At 42.2% G+C, this 25,188-nt stretch overlaps 1 long non-coding RNA gene across 3 annotated transcripts; it reads right to left on the reverse strand.

The window, feature by feature from the left end:
* Positions 1-6,868: 6,868 nt before the first annotated feature.
* LOC118469383 (uncharacterized) lies at positions 6,869-11,681 on the reverse strand. 3 transcript variants are annotated; one of them, XR_008600158.1, is made up of 6 exons: positions 9,353-11,679; positions 9,082-9,213; positions 8,826-8,951; positions 8,506-8,585; positions 8,046-8,393; positions 6,869-7,772 (listed from the first exon to the last, which is right to left on the reverse strand). It is a non-coding gene; the product is annotated as an uncharacterized LOC118469383 (long non-coding RNA). The 3 variants fall into 3 exon arrangements; XR_008600159.1 differs by having other exon boundaries at positions 6,871-7,772; positions 8,046-8,585; positions 9,353-9,466; positions 9,570-11,681; XR_008600160.1 differs by having other exon boundaries at positions 8,046-8,585; positions 9,353-11,681.
* Positions 11,682-25,188: the final 13,507 nt, after the last annotated feature.

A 25,188-nucleotide genomic window follows, 5' to 3' on the forward strand; every position in this document is an offset into this window, starting at 1 on the left:
ATCCTTGACTTTGTCCATAGAATGTCTCACCGTAGCAACAGAATGAGCCTCATCACGTAGGAGGGGCAACAGTGAAGTTATGCTCACTTCAAACTCAAGACCTCGCTTCTTCTCTGTATGGTGGGCTGACCAACTGATGTTAACCTCATCACCTACTTCCTGTGTGAGACTGAACTTCTGCAGCCATTCATATTCATCTGTTAGGGAGAGACTTGGCAAAGATGTATATGTCACATTGCTCTTGGGAGGAGATGGATTCTTCTTGGCAAAGAAAGCAGGGTGAACATTTGTGTAGGAGTCAGGAAGTTCTGAGACTTTCTTCACATTGCTGTTCTTGATAGAAACTGGTTCTCGGACTTCTCCTCGGTCAGCTGGTGTTGTATGCTGAAAGATTGAGATGCTGGTACCATGGAATGACGATGTCGCAGTGGTAGATGATGGATTGTGATCTATATTGTCCATCGCACTCGTGCAGAAGAGACCTTTCCTCAACTTAAGGGGACAAACCACACCTTCCTCAACATATCTACTTACAACTGCATCTCCCAGCTGGGCAGATATGTCAAGCACTCGATCATATGGGATACTAAGACCATGGTCATGCAGCATTTCCACAAGATGTCTTTTTCTGGTCTTAGCATGAACAGACATCCCAATGTAGACTGGAAGTGGAGTCTCTCTATCTCTAGAATGCCTTTGTGTGGTAGCACCTTCTTTGTACTTGGCAAAGCAGTTGTATTGAAGGAGTTGAGCCATTGCCAGATCAGTTGTGGTTGCCCCAAATCTGATCTGAGACTTTATGTCAGCCCCATGCTCTATCATACAGATGAACTGAAGTAAAGCTGAGGGCAAGGAATCATACACTAAATTCTCATACAGACTGCCTTCAAAATTACACTTGTGTTCCACCATGTGCCTACGCAGTATCTTAGCAGCTTTGGCAAGGATGATTGCATCAGTGTAGGAAGATGCTTCTGACAATACTGGGCCAATGTCTTTGTCAAATGCTACGAGTACATCTCGACCTTTCTTGTAAGCTACAAGTCCAGGTATCTCTGACAGCAGCCTTTCTTTCAGCCTGGTCGAGTTCACATCAGGTATGTCTGTCCCAAACTGCTCAAGTCGCTCCTTGTATAGACTAACCAGTTCAGCAAGTCTGAATATGGCTGGCTCATCAGTGCTGTATCTTTTCTCAATGACATAGGCCAGGAGTTCCGAGAATACCAAAGGAATAAAATCCTTTTCTTGGGATGACTCCAGTGTTTCTTTGTTCTTTTGGGCAATGTGTGCTCGCTCTCTGTTATACAGAGCAGTCAAGCAAGAGCAATGGTATTTCAGTTCTAGGGCCACCACGTCTCCACCACTCAACAGAGCTAGTAGTCTACCATCATTGAGGTTACGGGCACATTCATTGAGCCTCTCATTCAGTTGCATGGTCATGGCTTGCCGCAGCTCTGATGTTGGTTCCTTCTTTTCACAAAGGAAACACTGTTCCATCTCCATATTAGTTCTTCGCATTTTTGTGTGAGTTTCATCAGGACTGTTCTGAATTTCAGCTGCTCTTTTAGTTGCACGTTCAAGCTTGCTGTTGTTGAACATTAGACGACATGTTTGATGGTACTTTGCACCGTTTCGTCTCAATGTGTCCTCAATGCCACCTCCATCATCTAGTCGAGATGGGTCTAGTTTTATTGGTAACAGGTTGATTGCCTGAAATTGTGGTATGTTCGTGGCTAGCATGGAATAGCCATCAGAACTAGACTCATATCGTGTAGGAGGAGACTTCAACTTCTCTCTCGTGTCTGTCTGACAGAGGCAACACTTCCCCCAGTCAGTCTTGGCTCTGCTACTCAATGGGTTGTTCGCAGACATTTTGCATATACAGTTGAAGGCCAAGGGGCTATCCTTTTACCACCTAACTGTACAAAACATCAAAGCACATTGAAGTATGGGATACGACTAGGTTCAGGCCTTTGTTGCCCTACACCTAGCCCGATCGTTCATCCAATGCCGTTTATATCCCGTGCGATCTATACGCCTTCCGGGTAACTAAAGCCCCGTTACCCTTGGCTCGGCTCTCCCGCGCTGGCACACCCTGTCAATTCAGGTGCGGCTATCTAACAACTACACTTCAACTAACTACACGTCTAGTTGAGATGCATAAGGGGCTAATTAGATAGCATTTGGGACACTTATAGATACTACTGTCTCAAGTTAGTTTACCACTACAACAGTTAGTAACTACAACTACAGTTAGTACACTACAAGCCGACGCTGAACCCCATGCTGAGTTTCACAACAGTAATGTCACCAGTGTGCCCTGGTTGTGCTTTGACATCACTCTCTTAAGGTATCACAAGCCAAAAGCTTTAATATTAAACTACAGTAGTGTGACAAATAATTAGCAATGGACATGTAAACTTTGTTACTTTGTTACCACAGAGCTTAGAAACATGCAAGGTTTAAGTTGAAAACAGCACTATATACAGTCATCAGTAAGTCGCCATTTTGAAAAATGGTGGCCATATTGAAATTTGCAAGGCATCATTGGCTTTACCATATGAGAATACATTCATTTTATTTTTTTACCATACAGAAATTGTGTTAATTGGAGTTCCACTTCAAAAATTGCAATTTGTCAGGTTTGCTTCGGCAGCCATCTTGAAAACTGGCAGCCATCTTGAATTTTCTGATGGCTAACGTGCTTTTCTTAAAATGTATGTCCTGGACGTCATTTGTGCCAATTTTGGTGCTTGTATCACCAAGTGAAAGATTCTTATGAATATTGAGATAACCTGCCCCACTATAGCCGTGGTTGACCCCGGCCTTGTGAGGTCAACCGACCGCGTCACATGACCGGAGGAGCGTCACGTGATTGGCTGGGCGTTGTTTCGATTTTGGCCAGGATCAATTGTGTCACTGTCACAGCCAGAGGCTGTGATTAAGTGGCAGTGCTCTCTCCTCCTCTGGCCTGTTGCTTCTCTCTCTCTCTAGGTGTGTGGCAGTGGTGGGCAGCAGGTGTGGCTGATTTCCAATCAGCTGATCGGGTGCAGGTGGGAGTTGCTCATCAGGCTGGCTGGGCTCACTATAAAGAGTGCCTCGTCTCGTCAGTTGGTGCCGGACCGTCCCCTAACTCACAGTTAGTGTTGCTGTCAGATCTGTCTGAACCACTGCATTCTCCAGCTCTGCGTCTAACCCTGTTTTCTCTGTGCAGTATTGACTCCTGCCTGTTTCTGTTACCGTTACTCTTCTGATTGGAAGGCCACCTGGCAGAGGTTTCCAGATGCTACAAGGACCGGGGCTTTCTCCAAGAAGTCTTGCTAAGCTAAGGAGGACTCTGGCTGCTGCCACAGCTTGGACAGGAATCCTGGGTTCTTACCCCATACCAGAGAGAGAGAGACTGTTCAGTAAGGTTCTCGTTCCAAGCAGCATCAGACAATAGAGCATTGTTGTTTTGTTTAATTGGTGTTCCTGCTAGTGTAGTGGGATTCTGGGATAGAGTTTAGGTATTTTGTGTGGAGAGTAGTAGTTTTGTTTTGTAGTTTACCTGCTTGGAGGAATTAAACGTGGGTTACTGTTCTGTGTATAGTGTTTGCGCCCTCCTCCAAGAAGTATTGTTTTGTTACGCCGACTGCGTATTGTTAGTGACTTCTGTTTTTGGTTAGAGTTCCATTTGTAGTTTTTGGTTTTGCCTTTGTGCAAATAAATCTTGTTTCATTTAAGTCACTTCTCTGCTGTCTCATTTCCCTGCTCTTGTGCCTCTGCACCCGCTGTAACAGATTGTTTACGCCTGAGTCCCCTGGATGTGAACAGTGAATTTTTTGAGAGCGAATTTTGAACATTGAATTTTTTTGATGGTGAATTTGGAACATTGAATTTTTTGATGGCGAGTTTTGAACACATCAGATTTTTCTGATGGCGAATTTTGAAGACATTGAATTTTTTTGATAGCGAATTTTGAAGACATTAAATTTTTAACTGGTTTTTAGAATTCTGATGAGCTAAATTCAGGCATAAAAAAAATTCACATACATAATTTTGATGCAAAAAAATTCAAAGTAAGAAATTCAGCAGCTTTTAAAATTCAGAATCTGATGAGTCTGATTTGCTTCCATAATCCCGCTTCATCCACATAGATCTTTGTCATCCTGTCAGGTGTTGAACACCTGGTGATTGTTCAGGAAACACGCCCAGGTTAACTGGGGATAATCACAACTTAACACAGGCTGCCTGGTTAACAACGAACCACAAAACTAATTAATGTCTCACCAAGAAAACCCACAACATAGAAGCTCGTCCACTGCTGTGTGTTAGTCTGAGTTCAGTGGAACAGATCCAGAGCAGAACTTCAGGTTTAACTCAGGTTTGTTCTCAGAAACACTCAGAGCCTCAGCAGCCTCCCATCAGAACAACACACAGCAGAACATCAGCTGGATCTGATAAAATACATCAGAACAACACGCAGCAGAACATCAGCTGGATCTGATAAAATACATCAGAACATGCAGCAGAACATCAGCTGGAGCTGATAAAATACATCAGAACATGCAGCAGAACATCAGCTGGATCTGATAAAATACATCAGAACATGCAGCAGAACATCAGCTGGATCTGATAAAATACATCAGAACAAACTGAGACCACGTTGTTAAAACTAGTCACTCAGAAAACAATAAAACACGTTCAGTCCTCCGTTCTAACCGTCATTTCAGAGCACGTTAACCACTGACAATATCAAATAAAAATGGAAAGGATCCAATCTGGTCAAAACAAACAATATATTTGTGAGTTGTGTCTTTCCAAAAACTCTGGCTGGTTTAGAAATGGCAAAAAGATACTTTTAGAGACCTGGCAGAGGAAGACTAGAATACTTCCAGTCCTGTACAGTCTGAGTGATTATACTATGCAGGTAGTTTGTGTTATATGTTTGTAATCCTTTTTACATCCGTGTGAAGATGTTTATCAGACTGATCGGTATGATGAGTCAGACTGTGGTCTCTAATTTTATCTCTGGATTCCATCGTTTCCTCTCACCATTCATAAAAAAATGTTTTGTTTTTTTTTAATTTCTCCAGCACATTTCTTTTTATTGTCTGCAGATGATATTTACATGGATATAGACTTTAATAAGTAGTGATACCAACGTTTTTTGGCAAGGTCTTCTTCATCTAGTATCTTTATTTCACACACAGCCAGGTCTGGTCGGGACGAATCCGAGGACGGAACATCTGGAGACGGAAACTATCACCAGTTAACCTGATCACCAGTTAAACTGGAACAGCAGCACCAGTAGATGACCAGTATCCCATCATAAACTGTCATCCACATGTCGGATCTGACTGTAAAACACACAGAAGTGAAACATAACATTCTACAGTTAATAAAGTATGGCACTGAAAATAACATCTGTGGTTAACAGAACAAATTCCAGCTCTCTCCAAATCGGCATCAGACACATGATTGATCTTCTTAAACTGTTCTCCATGCAGAACCTCCTGACTCTCATTATAGAGCAACGTGGAGCTCCATGATTTCTGCGTGGGTTTTCCACTCTTAAAGAGAATTAAATAGGAAAAGGGCTCGATGACAGCCATTCTTGATGTGTTCACGGCCCAGACCAGCTCTAAACTGTTCTTCGGCGACTTTAGGTGTTGCTACAAAATAAAACAACAGCTGTATTTTTTATTTCGTGTTTAAAAAGCCAGACCAAAAACCAACACTGTGTTTTTTTCATTATATAAATAATACATTTCTACATTTAGGTTTTAAAAACGGAAAAACAAAAAACAGCGTGGTTTATTGTTTTTTTTAGATTTTATTTTGAAACGGAAAAACAAATGAGCGAACCATACACGGATTATTTAAATATCGTGAGTAAAGACCTTATAGAGATTAGTCTGGCTAATTTAAATATAAGGTTAATACCCTACAGTGAAATTCATTATGGAGATTATTGTGTCTAATTTAGACCTGAAGTTATAACCCTACAAAATCTTTTTATTTTTAAGTGTAGTATTTTTTGTTTTACGTGTTCATATATTTTATTTATATTATTTTTTTATTTGTTCAATGCAACACCAATAGAGCCAAGGACTAGTGATAAAGTTAACCTTTAAAACCCCCCATGTTTGATCCCAGTGCTGACAGTGATTCCATAGATTCCACAGATACGATGGAGCATAGATCATTATAAAAAGCAGTCTAGTCTAGTTGTGAGAGCATCTATTGTTTTTGAAAGTAGAGAGAAATCCATGAGGTGTAGACGTGTCTGCAAATGTCTCAAAGCTCATATCTGCAAGACAGTTTTTCTTGATCAGTAGCACAAATTCAGAACTTCCACCTCACCTCTGTGAGAAAATTCATGATTTGTGGTGATTCCTCTGAAATAACCTTTGTCTAATATTTTTATGGCAGATTGAACTGAAGCGTGGGATCAATCCCGGTGTGCCATCTAGGTCACTAGATTACTAAACTGATTATGTACATGGGAATGAGGAAGGGATTTGAAATACACCTTTAGAGAGGTTGGTTTGTTTTTAGTTGAACCATAGCGATTAGCTTTCTCAATCTTTAACTAGGTACTCATAGCCAAACCTTAATCAGAGAGGTGTTGGACCAAAAAATGCTCATTTGAATAATTTTTCAATAATTAGGCCAGGTCTGATATCACTGACGAATAGGAATTGTTGGTCGATAGGATTACATTCTTTAATAATCTTGTCTTTTATCGTCTGGACGTTTGGCACATTCTTACAGAAAGCAGATTTTTGTCCTCACAATGGCAAATACACAGCAAATGATAACAAGAAAAGCAGTCAGAGCGCAGTACTCCACCAAGGCTGTTCATTCATCCATCTGGCATTGCTAGAAATGTAGCTTTTTTTTGGTTTAGAAATGCAGCATTTGTTTATTAGTTATCAGACCATAGCTACATATTAAAGTCCATCATAACTAGGATTATTTAGAATCCAGGATGAAGCAGGAAGAGCAGAGAGTAGTAGGAGGGAAGAAGAACCTATCAGTAGGTTAAAATAATCAGATTTTTGTTGCTCTGGAATGGATTTCAGCTCAGTCCACAGAGGTCAGAAGCTGCTGCACCTGTTAAACTTCTGGACTTCAGTAAAGGCAACACAATCAGGAGGTGACATGTAGTCATGGGTGCTGTCTCTCTGATTTGGATGTGTTTTACTTCATATTTTCTATTTGTGATTTGAGTTGTTATATTGTTTTCACTTTCTTATATCATTATCTAATGTGTTTTTTGTAAATTAAACAAGCACTGGAAAGAACAACTAACCCAAAACTGTCTGTTAACACGAAAATAAGCAGCATTTGTGTATTCAGTGAAAATACTATCCTGTATATTTATCCCAAGTTATTAAACAACCTTTCATACATGCAAATGCTGGACAGTTTGTCTGAGTCACAGGTGTTTATGAGAAACCAGTGCTTTGAAAACACATTTTTAGACTAACGTGATTTTCTAACCATAGAATAAGGTTACAGGAAGAGTCCATAATGTCAAACGTCTGAACAAACAGATACAGTTCTCTTGTTTTGGCTTTTTATTTAAGACTCTCTCTTATTGCAGTTTGATCAGATCAAACATTTGGCAGCAGTGTGGAGGAAAAAAAATTTCTGTTGCCAGGAAGTTGAAAAAAAAACCTCCGTTTGGAATGAGGGTACAGAGGAGGGAGAGAACATGAACTCTTTGCAGGTGGGTGAGGCCAGTAACAGCAGATCTAAACTTGTAGCTCCAGATCCAGAGATACCTGCAGAGAGGACCAGACACAAAGTTAGTGACATACAATAGTGACATTGAACCGTATGGAGAGAGATGAGGAGAGGGGAGGGGCTCAGTGCATCATGGGAAGTCCCCCAGCAGCTTGGGTTGCTGTATTTACATTTGGAGAAAAATCAATGAATGGAGTCTCACACTGAAGTAAATGTAATGTTGAGGCTGTTGTTCACAGCATCTATGTCTATAGTAAAGATATCCACTGAAATGACTTTATCTGTAGACACATTTCATTTGAGACGTTTACCTTCGGAGTAATCTGGAGCTCTTCTTCTTGGGTCTGTTTCTTCTTCTTCTTGGGTCTGTTTCTTCTTGGATCTTCTTCTTCTTCTTGGGTCTGTTTCTTCTTCTTCTTGGGTCTGTTTCTTCTTCTTGGGCCTGTTTCTTCTTGGATCTTCTTCTTCTTCTTGGGTCTGTTTCTTCTTCTTCTTGGGTCTGTTTCTTCTTCTTGGGTCTGTCTCTTCTTCTTCTTCTTGGGTCTGTTTCTTTTTCTCTCTTTGATCCTGTTATTCATCTTCCTCCTGTTCTCTGACATGTTTCTTTTGTCGTTGATTGTCTGGAGGCTCCTCGAACTGTTTCTTTATCTTCTTAGATTCTGAAGTCACAGTGTTGGGAGAAAAGAATCACAGAAACATGTGTGAGATTCACATTCAGTAGTAGTATATAACAATACACTGTCACTAGGTTCATTGTATTTATATTGGTACAAATCTGCTGGTCGTCTGGTTCTTTCCATCCATGTTCTCTCTGTGGCTGTGTGGCTTTTTCTTTGTACTCCGACTTCCTCCTGCAATCCAAAGACATACATGGAAGGTTAACTGGTTATTCTAAACTAAATCTGACGGCTTAGTGTGAATGGTTGTCAGTCTCTTTGTGATCGCTCTGAGGTGGACTGGTGACCTGAAACCCCCGCAACTCTATATAGGATAAAAGATGTAGCTAATGGATGGATGATGCCCTTTGTTATAGGCCACAACATACACAAAATAATGAAACACAACAGAATTAGATTTCTTTGTTGTCTCACCTTTTGTGTCACTATAATAAGCATCCCCTCTTCCATTGTCTGAGTTCACATACTGTGGCTGCTCTTTATCTAGTTTCTTGTCCTGATTTGATCCTTCATTTTACTGGGTGTCTTGGAGAGAGAGCTCTAAAGAGAGCAAAAACACAGCAAGATGGTTCATTAAATCACAGATAAATAATTGCATTTGAGCCATAGAACTGAACATGCCCATATTAACATAAAGCATCTAAAGAGCCAGTTCACTCCATGGACTCACCTTGTTTTAGTTGAGTGGTCTCACATCTTATGCACTGCTCCTGGATCTAGTTCCCATCATCCTTTTCTTCTTAATGACTTTTTTCTCCTTGATGTTCCATCCTTGTTGAAATCGTTGGGGGCCAGGAAGCAGCTATTAAAAAAAACAAAAAATTTTTCCATCGACTCTGACAGAATTACATTCTCTCAGTCAGTGATATGCAGTATACTAAATCCCTATGTAAACATGCAGTATCTGTAGGGTGATTCTTTGTAAAGTACATGTAAAGTACCACTGCATTCTGCTCCCTAGAAAGTTGTCCTGTCGTCTGGTTGTAGTCTCTGGGGTCGTCTCTGCTGGGCTCGGTTGGTCATCTTCATGGGTCTGCTGGAGCTGGGACCTGGGGCTGAAAAAAACAACAGGAGAACATGTCAGAATATTTCTCACCTTCTATTGGATATTTAAAAACTTTGTGTATTATGAATATAAAATCAAAACCTAAAACTTACCTTGTCACGGGCCACTGCTGTGCAGCGGCCCATGAAAGCTTCCTCCCCCAGTGTGATTCCACTGAACTCTGGTCCTTGTCACTGTGGACTCCACTGTGGTCCAGGATGGGACGCAGACACACATATTACTACTTCATGACATGCTGTCTGCATCCTTCTCACCTTTAGACAGAGCGGAGCTTCACTGTGAGGGCGCTACCCCCCAGATCCACCCACACCTCTGAAAGGCACCCTGACCTGAGTGCCACTCACAAGGACAGAGTTCAGTTGGAATCACACAAAATCCATCCATCCATCCATCCATCCATCCATCCATTTTCTTTACTCCGCTTGATCCTCTGTAGGGTCACGCGGGTCTGGAGCCTATCCCAGCCGACTCAGGGCGAAGGCAGAGACACCCTGGACAGCTCGCCAGTCCATCGCAGGGCCACAAACAATAGATAGTCAATTTAATTTCATTCAAATAAAGTCAGAATAGATTGATCAGACATCATCACAACAGATTCATTCAAATAAAGTCTGATCAAATCACATCCAACATAAATCACACTATACAAAGAGAAAATATATAAAGCAGAATAAGATAAAATCTATTCAAATAAAGTTGGAATAGATCGATCAGACATCATCACAACAGATTCATTCAAATAAAGTCTGACCAGATCACATCCAACATAAATCATGTTCAGTTAAACTTAAAAAAAAAAACTGGACTTAAACTATATTAAATGTAAGAGTTTAATTGCGAGACCTCTGACCTGGAGGTTGGCCTGCTGGAGGCCCAGCACCTCTCTTACCTGTCAGGCAGCCATGCTGGCTGTTGCGCTGCTTCATGAGGGCCCGCAGGTTCCTTACCCACTTTGGAACCGGACCCGCTGCCAGAGCACAAGGCTTGACAGGAGGCCGAGTAGCCGACGTGGGCTTGGACAACTGCCCAATTCGGCCGCTCGGACCCGCTACCGGAGCACAAGGCTTGACAGGAGCCTGAGCAGCTGAAGTGGGCTTGGAGACCTGCCCAATTCGGCCGCTCAGAACCGCTGCCGGAGCACAAGGCTTGACAGGAGCCTGAGTAGCTGAAGTGGACTTGGAGACCTGCCCAATTCAGCCACTCGGACCCGCTGCCGGAGCACAAGGCTTGACAGGAGCCCGAGTAGCCAAAGTGGGCTTGGAGACCTGCCCAATTCGGCCGCTCAGAACCGCTGCCGGAGCACAAGGCTTGACAGGAGCCTGAGTAGCCAAAGTGGGCTTGGAGACCTGCCCAATTCGGCCGCTCAGAACCGCTGCTGGAGCACAAGGCTTGACAGGAGCCCGAGTAGCCAAAGTGGGCTTGGAGACCTGCGGGGGCTGAGGAGGAGAAACACAAGGACAGGTGTTAGAAACAGACAGAGAGGAAGGAGGAGAGCAGACAGCAGGGAGGGGGCAAGAGCTGCAGGGGGAGTTGCAATAGCAGCGAGAACAGCAGAAGCAACAAGAAGAGCAACAGGTGGAGCAGCAGGAGGAGCAAGAGGAGGAGACAGAGGGCGGCCTCTGAAGAGAAATGTTGTTCTCCTCCGTGAAGATCCGACTCCCATCTGCTGGTACTGGAGAAACCTGTGGAAGAGGAGAAGTAGGAAGGGGGGAGTAGGGTAAGGAGGAGGAAGAAATGGGAGAATACAGGGAGGACAGTGAGGGCAGCCTTGGAAAGTAGATCTTGAGGTCGTCCTCATCCGTGATCCTGCAAGTCCAGCCAGTCAGTGGTAAAGGAGGACAATGTGGGTAAGGAGAATGAAGACAATAGAAGCAGGAGGAGGAAAAGGAGCTGAAGGAAGAGGGAGAGGAGGGTGGAGATGGGGGGGAGGGAGGGGAGAAAGCAAGGAGGAGGAGCTGGAGGAAGAGGGAAAGGAGGGTGGAAAGAGGGAAGGCGGGATTGGAGAAAGCAAGGAGGAGGAGGAGGAGGAGGAGCTAGAGGAAGAAGACAGAGGAGAGAGCGGGGGAGGACGATGGGCAACCTTGGAGGGAGGAAAGGAGGAGCAGGAGGATGGGGAGGAGGAAGGAGAGGAAGAAGAGGAGGAGAGAGGAGAGAATAGGCGAGCAAGGGGAGAAACCATGGTGGTGGAGGAGGAGGAGGAGGAGGGAGAGAGGAGGGGAGAACGGCGGGCGACCTTTGAGGGAGGGGGGGAGGAGCGAGAGGAAGAGGAGAGGGGGGAGCGAGGTGAGAAAGCATGGTGGGGGAGGAGGAGGAGGGAGAGAGGAGGGGAGAACGGCAGGCAGCCTTGGAGAGAGGGAGGAGTGAGAGGAAGAGGAGAGAGGAGAGAAGGGGGGAGCAAGTGGGAAAAGCAAGGAGGAGGAGGAGCTAGAGGGGGGGGAGGGAGGGGAGAATGCAAGGAGGAGGAGCTGGAGGAAGAGGGAAAGGAGGGTGGAAAGAGGGAAGGCGGGATTGGAGAAAGCAAGGAGGAGGAGGAGGAGGAGGAGCTAGAGGAAGAAGACAGAGGAGAGAGCGGGGGAGGACGATGGGCAACCTTGGAGGGAGGAAAGGAGGAGCAGGAGGATGGGGAGGAGGAAGGAGAGGAAGAAGAGGAGGAGAGAGGAGAGAATAGGCGAGCAAGGGGAGAAACCATGGTGGTGGAGGAGGAGGAGGAGGAGGGAGAGAGGAGGGGAGAACGGCGGGCGACCTTTGAGGGAGGGGGGGAGGAGCGAGAGGAAGAGGAGAGAGGGGGGAGCGAGGTGAGAAAGCATGGTGGGGGAGGAGGAGGAGGGAGAGAGGAGGGGAGAACGGCAGGCAGCCTTGGAGAGAGGGAGGAGTGAGAGGAAGAGGAGAGAGGAGAGAAGGGGGGAGCAAGTGGGAAAAGCAAGGAGGAGGAGGAGCTAGAGGAAGAGGAGGAAGGAAAGACAGGTAGAGGATGGTGGGTAAACATGGTGGTGGTCGTGTGTGTTTGTGTGAGTGTGTCTGTGTTTTCGTGTGTGTTGCCAGTGTGTCTTAGAGCGTGTTGTCAGTGGGTTTTAGTGTGTTTTACTGCATGTTGTCAGTGGGTTTTAGTGTGTTTTAGTGGGTGTTGTTAGTGTGTTTTACTGCGTGTTGTCAGTGGGTTTTAGTGTATGTTGTCAGTGTGTTTTCGTGTGTGTAGTCAGTGTGTTTTAGTGTGTGTCATCAGTGTGTTTTAGTGCGTGTTGTCAGTGTGTTTTAGTGTGTGTAGTCCGTGTGTTTTAGTGTGTGTTGTCAGTGTGTTTTAGTGCGTGTAGTTAGTGTGTTTTAGTGTGTGTAGTCAGTGTGTTTTAGTGTGTGTAGTCAAAGTGTTTTAGTGTGTGTAGTCAGTGTGTTTTAGTGTGTGTTTTAGTGCGTGTAGTAAGTGTGTTTTAGTGTGTGTTGTCAGTGTGTTTTAGTGTGTGTTCTCGTGTGTGCTGTCAGTGTATTTTCGTCTGTGATTTAGTGTGTGTAGTCAGTGTGTTTTCATGTGTGTTCTCGTGTGTGCTGTCAGTGTATTTTCGTCTGTGATTTAGTGTGTGTAGTCAGTGTGTTTTAATGTGTGTTTTCGTGTGTGTTGTCTCGCCGCTGAGAACCAGACACTGTCCACGGGAGGTGCAGAGGGGGGCCTCCCCGCTCTGCTCCCTCAGTCGGGTCACAGTGTAGAGGCTGGCCTGAATGGGCTGGAGGAACCATCCACCAGTAGCACCCAGCACTCTGGCTGAGGCCGGCAGAGGCCCTCCGATGACAGGCCACGAATGCCAGTCGGTCGGGTGCAAAGTTTGGGAAGCCGCCGGGCTAGCCCTGGCATGGGTGAAGCTGAAGCGTCTGTGTCCCTTTCTCCATCTGTGGGTGATCAGGGTCGAACGGAGAGCCGGGAACAGCCAGGATGTCACGGAGAGCCGGGCGCAGGGGGCTCCTGCCGTAGCGGGAGTTCCAGCCGTGAGTGGCTTATTGCATGCTGCCGAGAGCCCTGGCATGGTTGAAGCTGAAGTGTCCGTCTCCCTTTCTCCGACTGTGCATCAAAGGGTTTAAAGAAAAAGGAAACTTATCTGGTCAGACCAGCAACCTCCTTTCAACAAGGAAAAACTCCAAAAATCCCCTGGACAGGAAACATAAGAGAAATCCAAGAGAAGATGTCGGCAAGAGGGACCCTCTCCCAGGGCTTTCTGTTGAACTGACCTTACAATCACACAAGTTTCTGTAATGCTTCAAAATCTAAAAAGCTAAATAATTGAGTAAGGAAACTTGTCTGGACAGAAGATCAATCTCTGGAGACGGAGAAATTCCAAAAACCCTGTGAAGACGAATCACCGGAAAATTCTGCTTGAAAATGTTGTCGCGGCAGAACCTCCTCCAGGCCTTGTGTGTGACCTCTACTTAAAGTCATAGAAGTAACTGCTACACTTCAAAAAAAAAATGAAACTTTTCTGGTCAGGCCAGCAACCTCTTGTCAACAAGGAAAAAACTCCAAAAATTGTCTGGGGAGGAAAAATTGGAGAAATCCAAGGAAAGATGTTGGCAAGAGGGACCCTCTTCCAGGGCTTGCTGTTGAACTGAGCTTACAATCACACAAGTTTCTGTAATGCTTCAAAATCTAAAAAGCTAAACAAAAGAGTAAGGAAACTTCTCTGGACAGAAAAGCAATGTCATGTGGAGAAGGAGATATTTCCAAAAATTCTGTGAAGACGAATCACTGGAAAATTCCAAGGGAAAACGTTGTCGCGGCAGAACCTCCTCCAGGGCTTGTGGGTGACCTGTACTTAAAATCATAGAAGTAACTGCTACACTTCAAAAAAAAAAAGAAACTTATTTGGTCAGACCAGCAACCTTTTGTGTGATTTAGTGCGTGTAGTCAGTGTATTTTAGTGTGTGTAGTCAGTGTGTTTTAGTGTGTGTTGTCAGTGTGTTTTAGTGTGTTTTAGTGCGTGTAGTCAGTGTGTTTTAGTGTGTGTTGTCAGTGTGTTTTAGGGTGTTCTGTCAGTGTGTTTTAGTGCGTGTTGTCAGTGTGTTTTAGTGTGTGTTTTAGTGTGTGTAGTCAGTGTGTTTTAGTGTGTGTTGTCAGTGTGTTTTAGTGTGTTCTGTCAGTTTGTTTTAGTGTGTGTTGTCAGTGTGTTTTAGTGTGTCTTATCAGTGTGTTTTAGTGTGTGTTTTAGTGTGTGTTGTCAGTGTGTTTTAGTGCATTTTGTCAGTGTGTTTTAGTGTGTTATAGTGCATGTTGTCAGTGTATTTTAGTGTGTGTTTTAGTGTGTGTTGTCAGTCTGTTTTAGTGTGTGTTGTCAGTGTGTTTTAGTCCATGTAGTCAGTGTGTTTTAGTGTGTGTTTTAGTGTGTGCAGTCAGTGTATGTTAGTGTGTGTTTTAGTGCATGTTGTCAGTGTGTTTTAGTCTTTCTTGTCAGTGTGTTTTTGTCTGTGTAGTCAGTGTCTTTTAGTCTGTTTTAGTGTGTGTTGTCAGTGTGTTTTCATGTCTGTTGTCAGTGTGTTTTAGTGTGTCTTGTCAGTGTGTTTTAGTGTGTGTTTTAGTGTGTGTTGTCAGTGTGCTTTAGTGCATTTTGTCAGTGTGTTTTAGTGTGTTATAGTGCGTGTTGTCAGTGTATTTTAGTGTGTGTTTTAATGTGTGTAGTCAGTGTGTTTTAGTGTGTGTTGTCAGTGTGTTTTAGTGTGTGTTTTCGTGTGTGTAGTCAGTGTGTTTTAGTGTGTGTTGTCAGTGTGTTTTAGTGTGTGTTGTCAGTGTGTTTTAGTGTGTTTTAGTGTGTTTTGGTGTGTGTAGTTAGTGTGTTTTAGTGTGTGTTTTAGTGTGTTTTAGTGTGTGTTGTCAGTGTCTTAGTGCGTGTTGTCAGTGTGTTTTCGTGCATTTTGTCAGTGTGTTTTAGTGTGTTCTCAGTGTGTTTTAGTGCGTGTTGTCAGTGTGTTTTAGTGTGTTGTGTCAGTGTGTTTTAATGTGTTATAGTGCGTTGTAAATGTATTTTAGTGTGTTTTAGTGTGTGTAGTCAGTGTTTTAGTGTGTTTTAGTGCATGTTGTCAGTGTGTTTTCATCTGTGTTGTCAGAGTCTTTTAGTGAGTTTCAGTGTGTGTTTTAGTGTGTGTTGTCAGGGTGTTTTAGTGCATGTTGTCAATATGTTTTACTGTGTGTAGTCAGTGTATATTAGTGTGTGTCTTAGTGCATGTTGTCAGTGTGTTTTCATGTGTGTTGTCAGTGTGTTTTAGTGTGTGTAGTCAGTGTGTTATCGTGTGTGTTGTCAGTGTGTTTTAGTGCGTGTTGTCAGTGTATTTTAGTGTGTGTTTTAGTGCATGTTGTCAGTGTGTTTTAGTGTGTGTAGTCCGCGAGTTTTAGTGTGTGTTGTCAGTGTGTTTTAGTGTGTTTTAGTGTGTGTTGTCAGTGTGTTTTAGGGCGTGTAGTCAGTTTGTTTTAGTCTGTGTAATCAGTGTGTTTTAGTGTGTGTTGTCAATGTGTTTTAGTGTGTGTAGTCCGTGTGTTTTAGTGTGTATTATCAGTGTGTTTTAGTGTGTTTCAGTGTGTGTTGTCAGCGTTTTAGTGCATGTAGTCAGTATGTTTGTGTTTGTAGTCACTGTGTTTTAGTGTGTGCAATCAGTGAGTTTTAGTGTGTGTTGTCAGTGTGTTTTAGTGTCTGTTTTCAGTGTGTTTTAGTGCGTGTAGTCAGTGTTTCAGTGTGTGTTCGCAGTGTGTTTTAGTGTGTTCTGTCAGTGTGTTTTAGTGCCTGTTGTCAGTGTGTGTGTGTGTGTGTGTGTGTGTGAGAAACTTTTTATTTCACTTTAATCAGCTTAAGCAGGGTTTGAATATGCTTTATAAATAAACGTAACTTGCCCACAATGGCGATAATAATTTAAAGATTAAGCCTCAAGTTTAAATTTTCTGACAAAGTCTGAGTGAAGACACTGGTCAGTGTTTGAGTGAGGCAGGATGAACTGCATTTAGACCGGGGTTAAAGTAACTTAATACATCTACTCAAGTTATATAATGAAGTATTTTTTATGGTGCTTGTCCTATCTGTCTGTCTGTCTGTCTGTCTGTCTGTCTGTCTGTCTGTCTGTCTGTCTGTCTGTCTGTCTGTCTGTCTGTCTGTCTGTCTGTCTGTCTGTCTGTCTGTCTGTCTGTCTGTCTGTCTGTCTGTCTGTCTGTCTGTGCTTTGTGTTGTGCTCTTTGGACTACTTACATGCCTTAACCTAATACTGCAAATAAAACAAGATAATTACTGAGTTGTTGTAAATTGCTATAATACGTACTCAAACTATACTATCTTTCTCATTTCATCAACAGCAAAAAATGACAGGCTTCATGATGAGAAAGACATCTTGCCCACCACAGGAAGCATCTGTCCTGACTGATCATCACTAGCATGAGGCTTCTGTCGATGGTTGAAGACGAAGGCTTCACTACAATGATCTTATTTGCTCTGTCAGTCCAAATCTTCTCTTTCTGAATAAAGCGGCGGAAATTAAAAATATGTTGTTTTTTTATCCAATTCATCGATTAATTGAAAAAATAATTAGCCAATTAATCGATTATTAAAATAATCATTAGTTGCAGCCCTAAAAAAAGCAAAAAAAAAAGGTTTTCTGAACCTTTCTCTTGTAAATTTGGGGCTTTACTCTCAGATTGTTTTGAGTTTTTTCGTGAAAATGTCTTTATAATCTCTGATAATATTCAAGGATCTTTCTTATACATTTGAGTCACACTTTTGAAAAACAATAACTTTAAGACATAATTCTGGACAGTAATTTGTGAATCTGTTTCACTCTTCCTTTTTCACTTTATTCTCTTTCACATCTCCTTATTTTTTCTATAAAACAGACCCTTGCACAGTTTCTCTTGTATGCAGTCCATCGGCTCTTTGTGTCTGTGCTGTTCACTGACCTCATCCCATCTCTCCACTGCTCCTCTTAATTTATCTTCACATTCTCTTCTCCCCTCTCCATGTGTCTCCCTTAGCCTTCCTCAGGTCTTCAGAGAGGACTCTCTCTGAGCCACATCATTAATTTATGCAAGCAGCAGTGCCACTGCAGTAAAACCTGGTAGCAGAGGCAGCCAGAAGGTGTATTACATCTCTCTCTGTAAATACCATTAGTCAGAGTGAGCATCATATTGTTTCATTTCTCCATCTGTGGGTGTCCATTCACACGGAACTTGTTTGTGCGTGTGTGTAAAGCAACAACTTGTTCTGATCGTTGTCAACCAGTTGATTTGCATGTTGCATCATTAAATCTACCTATACCTATCGCCAGAAATCACATTGAGACTGTCAGTCACCTCCTCAAACAAAACTATGTGGGAAGCTGCTTTTAAAGGACAGTTCTTCCATGGCCACCAACTGTATATGAAAGATGCTATTCCAGAAAAGCACTGCAAGTAAAGCCACCAGAAAAAAGTGCAATTATCCACAGCCGTCATTAGCCCAGCCCTGCAAAGAGCCCAAACTGCACCAGCTGTTTCTAACTTCAGACTTTAAAGCAGCATATTAGCCTGCAAAGATGCTGCTGCTGGCTGAGCTGCAGCATCAGTAGAGCTTCACTCTCTGTTCTGTAATATAAATCAGGAGTAACGGCAGATGCTTTGTCTGCTCAAAGTAATGTTGCTACCTTCCACATCTTTCCTCTGGGCAGACATCGTGTTGATTAGGGCCAGTTTTATCTCAGTTTTTTATTATTTTATTTTTATTATTATTTTTCCCCTAGTACATTTGTAGATTCTCACAACTTTTGTCCCATGACAGTTGCTGCAGTCTGGGTAAGATAAAGATGCAAGTGCTGGACATCAATGACCTGGCTTGTGGATCACACAGATTTCTGGGTCTGAAATGGTTATTTGTCTGCAGTTTGAAGTGCTCAGTGGACTAATTTTCCACAGTGATGCTGCCTGAAGATCTGAAAATTGTCAGTAGCTTGTTACATTGTGTTTTACTTACTGTGACTAAAACTGGAACTGCAGAACGCACTAAACTGTCTGAATCGAAAAGGTTAATTCCAGTTTATGTCAGAGAAGAAATCAGGTGGTGCATAAAAGATTGTATGTTGGGGCAAAAAAATGAAAGCCCTCCAGTTTTAAAAAAAAAAAAAAAAAAAAACGATGTAAAAAAAAAGTTATGCTTTGTTTGTGAGTTGGATGAAAGGGAAGCCTAGAAATTATGTGACAGCTGTTTTTCAAATAACCAGCACTAACCAGCAAAATTAAACAAACTTCTTCATAATGGGCCATATGGTAATTCACCATTGCATTTAGTGGTTCAGTTCTCAGGGGATCAAACCTCACACATGTAAATATGCACACATGAACATGCCAGTGCTCGGTGGTCAAATGGCAAATACTGTTTGGATGAATTTATTGAGTGAAAGTGTTTGAAGTGGCAGCTGCAGGCTGGCCAGCTGGAAATGAACGGCTACAGAACGGTATGAAGTGTCTGACGGTGGATTGAGGCTAAATGAGCAGCTGGAAATGAGCCACGCAGGAGGATCTGCCCATAAGAACAGAGATGATCAGTAGGATTGTAAACTAAAAGCTCTGGAGACTGAACACTCAGCTGTACACTGGAGTTAGCTGCTGTCACACTACTGACACAGCAAAACAATTGGGCAGTGCAGCAGAAGCCGAGGGTTATATGGAGCTGTTGATGAGGTGAGATGAGTTGCAGGTGTGTCTAATCAGCCATCTGCAGGGAGCAGAGCCACACCCTCAGCCTCACACTGAAAGAGAATGAGGGAGAACTTAAAGAGGCAGGAGGAGAAAGCAGTTGGGAAAACCAAAAATCAAAACCTACCGAAACATATCGAACAGAGATCAATGCATTTAGCAAAATCACTGCTTCACCTGCTTGATTTTTGGTTTTATACTTTCAGATTGATTAATGTCTCCTTAAAAATTAAAAACCTGTGTTGCAATTGCACTAGTTATATTTTCTCTCACAACAAGCATTTGTCTTCAGTTTGAACAAAAACTAGAGATGCTAATTCGCCAGCGCTCACACTACCTGCTGCTGAGACTGACTGTGATGGACTGTAGCTGTATTATGGTTATAGCAATAGGATGATGCTGTCCCGGTGACTGTGGCTAGCGCAATAGCTGTGGCCATGATTGTTAAGCTCCTGGATGTGACTCATTGGATTCTAATTATTAGAACACTACATGCATGTCAGGTGTTTGCTGTAAATTGACATGGTTGTACTGGGGAAGTGTTGCACTGAAGCCACTGTCTTGCTTAAACCCTGTGGGGTGTTTGTCATATCCGTGAAAATGTATGGAAAAGGAACACAGAAGCTGTCTAGAAATAAAGGCACGCACATTGACTCAAAGCAAAATTCTGCTGTAGTTCTATCTTGTAGATTTCCCATTAATGAGCTCTAATTGTCCTGTAGCTTTGTACTTCTGTTGTAGAGATTCAGGGATATAAAGTTTAGGAGGGAGGATAATTATTATGAACTCCAAGCAGTTTTATAAAGAAAGCAGATTTTTTTCTGAATCATTAAAGCATTTGTTTTCAAGTAAGACTGAAGCTAAACTCGGAAATGAATGGGCATTTTGCACACTGTATTGGCTTTTATTTATCTTATGGAGAGCTGAGCATTTTATCTATCAAATATTGTTCTTATTTTTCTAGTTCACATTCGGAAGTTGAAACACCATCTCCAAGACAAATTTTTTTTATCAAATCTGCAGATTCATTAGCTGTAATTCCACAGTTGGGATTCCTCTTATCCATAAATGAATGGACATTTTACCTGTTTGCTATTAACAGGATCCACTCTTTGCCAGAAAACACTTTTCTTGTGTAGACTTGCTGCTCACTTTACATTCATAGCAGAACAGCATAATTTGCCTTTCTCTGTTTTGTGAATGTGAATGTTGCAGAGGGTCATCTCCTTTGAAAAACTATATGGAAAAAATGGGACTCGCTGCCTTTGTGGAGTGGGACCAGTGTGTACATAAAAGTCTCTGGTCATATATAAAGACAGCAAAAAATGTAGTGTTAACACAAAGTACAGGAATATTAAAAATGCACAATGTCTTTATAGCTTATCTTATATGTTAAATAATATATATTTTCTTCACTCGTGCCTGGTGAGCATAGTAAAGTTTGGATATGGCAGTTAGCATGAAACACTCTGAGTGAGCTTAACAGAAGCAGGTGAAAGTGCTTGGTGATGCCTTCTGTGAGGAATGAGCTCATGCAGCGCTCCTCAGGCCGGCACGGACAAGCACTCCTTCCTAAATTTGGGAGGATCATGAAAGTGATATGAAGAAGGGGCAAGGAGGTATGTGGCCTTACTGTTTACTGCTAAGGGAAAGATATGCGACATTTTAGAAGGAAAAGTTTTCTATCATTTCAGTTTTTCTCAGTTGATAAGACACTGTTCCTGAAAAATAGCACACATTTCCCAACACACTGTACACTATTTTTTAAAATTTGAACACAATTAACAAAGCAAAGCACACTTGTCTCAAAAGCACACTTTATTGTCAAAATTTGAACTGACACACGAAGCAAAACTAGGACACTGCACTGCTAAATACAAAACACTCTTCTCTCACTGTGTTTTCACATGAAGCGTTAAAAAAAAGGATAAAATCCTCAAAACTGACAACTTAAACACAAATGCATCCTATAAATGAATCAGAGGGGGCCACTGCAGTGCCTGATTGTACATTTCAAAATAAAAATAATGCTAGACAAAAAATACAGCACTGTATTGTACACAGTACAGTATGCAAATATTTACACCACGTCTGCATCAATTCTTTCAGCCTGGTCAGGACACAGGACCTCATCAACATCACAAGCTATGTTTTCTCTGGAAAGAAGGACCTAGTGTGTCTAATCCAGCCCTGATATGCATCAACAGAAACATCACCACATGCCAAGACCATTGATTGCAAGAGATTTTCCCAAAGTATGGCTGCCGCTCATATACCTTCCTCCTCCATGTAGAGAAGAATTCTTCTATAGAGTGTCAGTAGGCCCTCACCAAGTCCATCTAGGAAAGTCAACAAATGCTGGGTGTTGTATGGGCCCAGAACTGCATGACGGTCAATTACTCCCAGATTGCTTACTGCAGCACAGACGGTTACGTTGCCCCACACTGACCTGGGATGTTGACTATAGCCTATTGTCCAATGATGTTTCTCTCTCTTCTCCTCCTCTTGGTCAGGTTGAAACCAGCCTCATCCACATAGATGTATTCATGTGTATCATCAGAATCCAACTGAAAAACTCTCTGGAACAAATGCACACAAAACAGACAAAAAGTCAGTCATGTACACTTTCTGTAATTTTACTAGCACTTGTGAACCAGAATTATGCATTAGATTTTTTACAGTATTCTCAGGAACATTTCTGACTGCTTGTGTTGTTCCAATATAGACATGTCACTGAAGTGACGAACAACATTTACATACCATGTAAAGTGGTCCAGGATCAGGTCCAGGTCCAGGTTCTGGTTCTGGCCGTGGTCTAAGTCATCCACGTCCTCTTCTTCCAACATGACCTCTTGCTCCTCTGACATCCATTCTGAACAGCTAATTCTGTTTCCCATCAGGTTTTATAGTGTGCACTTCATTGGCAAATGTGTTTTCAGTTTTGACCTGTTGTGTCTTAATTGTGACAGCAGTGTTGGAACAGTGTCCCAATTCTGCTTCCTAGTGTTCACTTTTTGAAAAATGTGTGCTATTAGTGAAAAAGTGTGTTCAAATTAGCAAAAAACGTGTTCAGTCTTTTGCAAAAAGAGTGCAAGAGTTTTGGAAACTGTGTGCAAACCATGAATAGTGTTCAATATTTTGACAGCAGAGTCCTGTTTTTGAGAAATTTGTGCAGTCAGCTGGTGGTTGTGTGCAGTGAAGGGAATTTAGTGTCTTATCAATCCAGAAAATCTGTAAGGGAAACTGGGAGCATGTGAGGTGGGATTAGCTGACAGAAGATTATTCATCAAAAGGAACACTAAGGACCTCTGGTGGGTGGAGGTGTGGTCATAAAGCTAACAGGCTGAGAGCAGATCTGTGAATTAAAGAGCAGATGTTTAATTACTTGCTTTGGATGAAAGTGTTGGTCAGGCTAACTCATCAATAAATGACATCAGGGCAGGAATAACATTGTGTCTACACAAAGGGAGTAGGTCATCTGCATTTTGGAAGCCCTCAAAGTCAAACACACAACAATCTTACATGGCCAGTCCATTCTGTAGAACATAATAGTCTGGCTGCACCACACTATCATTCTGCTACAGGGGGAAAAGGATCTGGCTTGTATTTCTTTAAACCAATCAGTCGCCATTAGTGGGGTGCAGCAACAGTGTTCCCTCAAAATAGTGACAGGTGTAATTCCTGTGGCGGAGTATTTGCATGCAAGGAGATGAGTACGATGTATAAAATGAATAATCCACCGGAAACAAACAGCAGAGCAGCTTTACTTAATAATCCAAATCCACAGCAACAGTTTCAATTGCATTTTCATTTGGTAGGTAGCTGCCTGAAAGTTGCTGTTGTTGTTTCTCATGTAAAGAAAACTGTAACACACAGGTAGTGGAAGGGGGAAGAATGATTGGCCAATGGCAGGCTCATACCTGCATCCACATCCCTTCAGTCAGACTAATTGCATGATGACTGTTGTTAAGCACATAAAATGCTGTTTTGGCATTTTAAGATTAAACAAATGATAAAATCGGATGAATAGGATGTGTGAATCAAATTTAAGAGCAAACAATGATAAGTTTGGAAGACAGAACACATCAACTGAATTCATGAGTACACTAAATAATCCTGTGGGAAGTGGCAACCCAATGGAAGCCCATGAAACCCATATAAGGCATAAGACTGGAAATGCATGCCCTCTCTTCATCTGAACTCATGAGCTGAAACCTAGGTCATGCTGATCTAAGCAAAAATCAAGCCAACCTAGCAAAAAAAAAAAAAAAAAAAAATGGAGGTGGTCTGATTTTTGATACAATTACATCATATACATTCTGACTGGGTCTTAAGACGATATGCTGTGGCTTTCCAGGATGGAAAGAGGAGGATTTAGAAATTTGCATGGGTATAAAAGACAATGTAATGCTTTGTGTAGTCAATTCGTCATTCTTGTATATATTGTATATATTATTGTTATAATTATTATCTTTACTGTACGTATGGTTAGTGTTGCTCTCAAAGATTTTTGCTGCTGTGACACTGGAAATTTCCCCAGACCTGGGGAGTAATAAAGGACTATCTTATCTTAAAATCTCGAGATTTTGCTCATATTTGTTCTTGCAGCCTCTGTACTGAATAAACATTATTCAGATCAGACTCTGAAGACTGCTTGAAGACTCGTCCCTGAAGAATTTGTGGATCCAGAATTGATTTATGACCATGTGTTTCACAAAGCTACCCTTAGCAGACAGACTGTCACAACAATGCAGCAAAACAGGCAAGTCTTTTAGGTAATCTCAGTGAAGTGGCCTCTATAGTATGTGAGCCAACACCATGAAGCAGCAAAATTTTACTGCAGACTAACTTCTCTTGCTGGCCCACTTATTCACACATTTCTCCTCCAGATGTGTAGAAGTGTATCCAAAATAAATGTTGTAACGGGCAACTTCCCTCTTTCTGTCAAACCTTGTTTCTGCCAGCAAATGAAGAATGAGTGACACAGAGATTGAAAAGTGGCTAATGGTACACCACTCTTGTTTCAGCGGCATATGCCAATTGTTAATGTTATGCCAAACCATTAGACATGATTTAATCAATTTAAGCACCACTGGGAACAAGAACACTGCTCTGAAATCTTTAACCACTTTAAAAAATAAAAATGTTAAATAAAACCTTTTGACAATCTTCTTAGCCCTGAGTTCCAAAGCTGTGTGTTTCCAAGATGATGCTATTCTACTGCCAAGTGCCTTGTGAGACATTACTGAAATAATACTGACTACTCCTCTGGAATTTAATGTAACTGCTGCAATTTCAAGTTCAATACAGCTTTTTTTCTACAATGGAGCAACTTACAAACTTTCAAGTGATGTGGCAGGGAGCACTTCAAACTGAAAACACGTGTTTGTTGGAGTATTGCGTTAAAATACATTTGATATTTATAGAACTGAAAAGAGTGGAAGACATGGCATTGCAAGAGAGAACAATGGTAAATCAAGGTACATATAAACAATCTTGTTTGTTACTGTACAGCACATTTTAGATTTGGTGATGCCTAAAATACTCCCCTACTCTCACTATCCCTTTACTGTGTACAGTTTGCATGTTCTCCCTGTAGGTTATCTCTGGGTTCTCCAGCTTCCTCTCACAGTCTATAAACATGCTGAGGTTAACTGGTGATTCTAAATTGTGAATGTGAATGTGATTGGTTGTCTGTCTCTGTGTAGCCCTGTGATAGACTGGTGACCTGTCCAGATGAACCCTGCCTTCACCCTAAGTCAGCTGGGATAGACTCCAGCCCTCCTTTTAACTCTGCATCACTGAGCTCTAAGCAACGCTGTATAGGAACGTTTAATCTGAGGTAGCAGGCATCTTAAATTGTCCTTCCATCCAGTCAGTTGTCAGAAAATGGTCTATGGCAATACCGTAGAAGAATCTAGAAATAGGTTGATGGCCGGGTTTTTCCAAGTCTTTTATATCTCATACACCTAAAATGTGACTGCATGCACAGGTACATGAATGTGTGTCTTTATGCAGCATACGGTTGAGAT

The sequence above is a fragment of the Amphiprion ocellaris genome, chromosome 21, assembly GCF_022539595.1.
Source record: "Amphiprion ocellaris isolate individual 3 ecotype Okinawa chromosome 21, ASM2253959v1, whole genome shotgun sequence".
Taxonomy (NCBI): Eukaryota; Metazoa; Chordata; class Actinopteri; family Pomacentridae; genus Amphiprion; species Amphiprion ocellaris.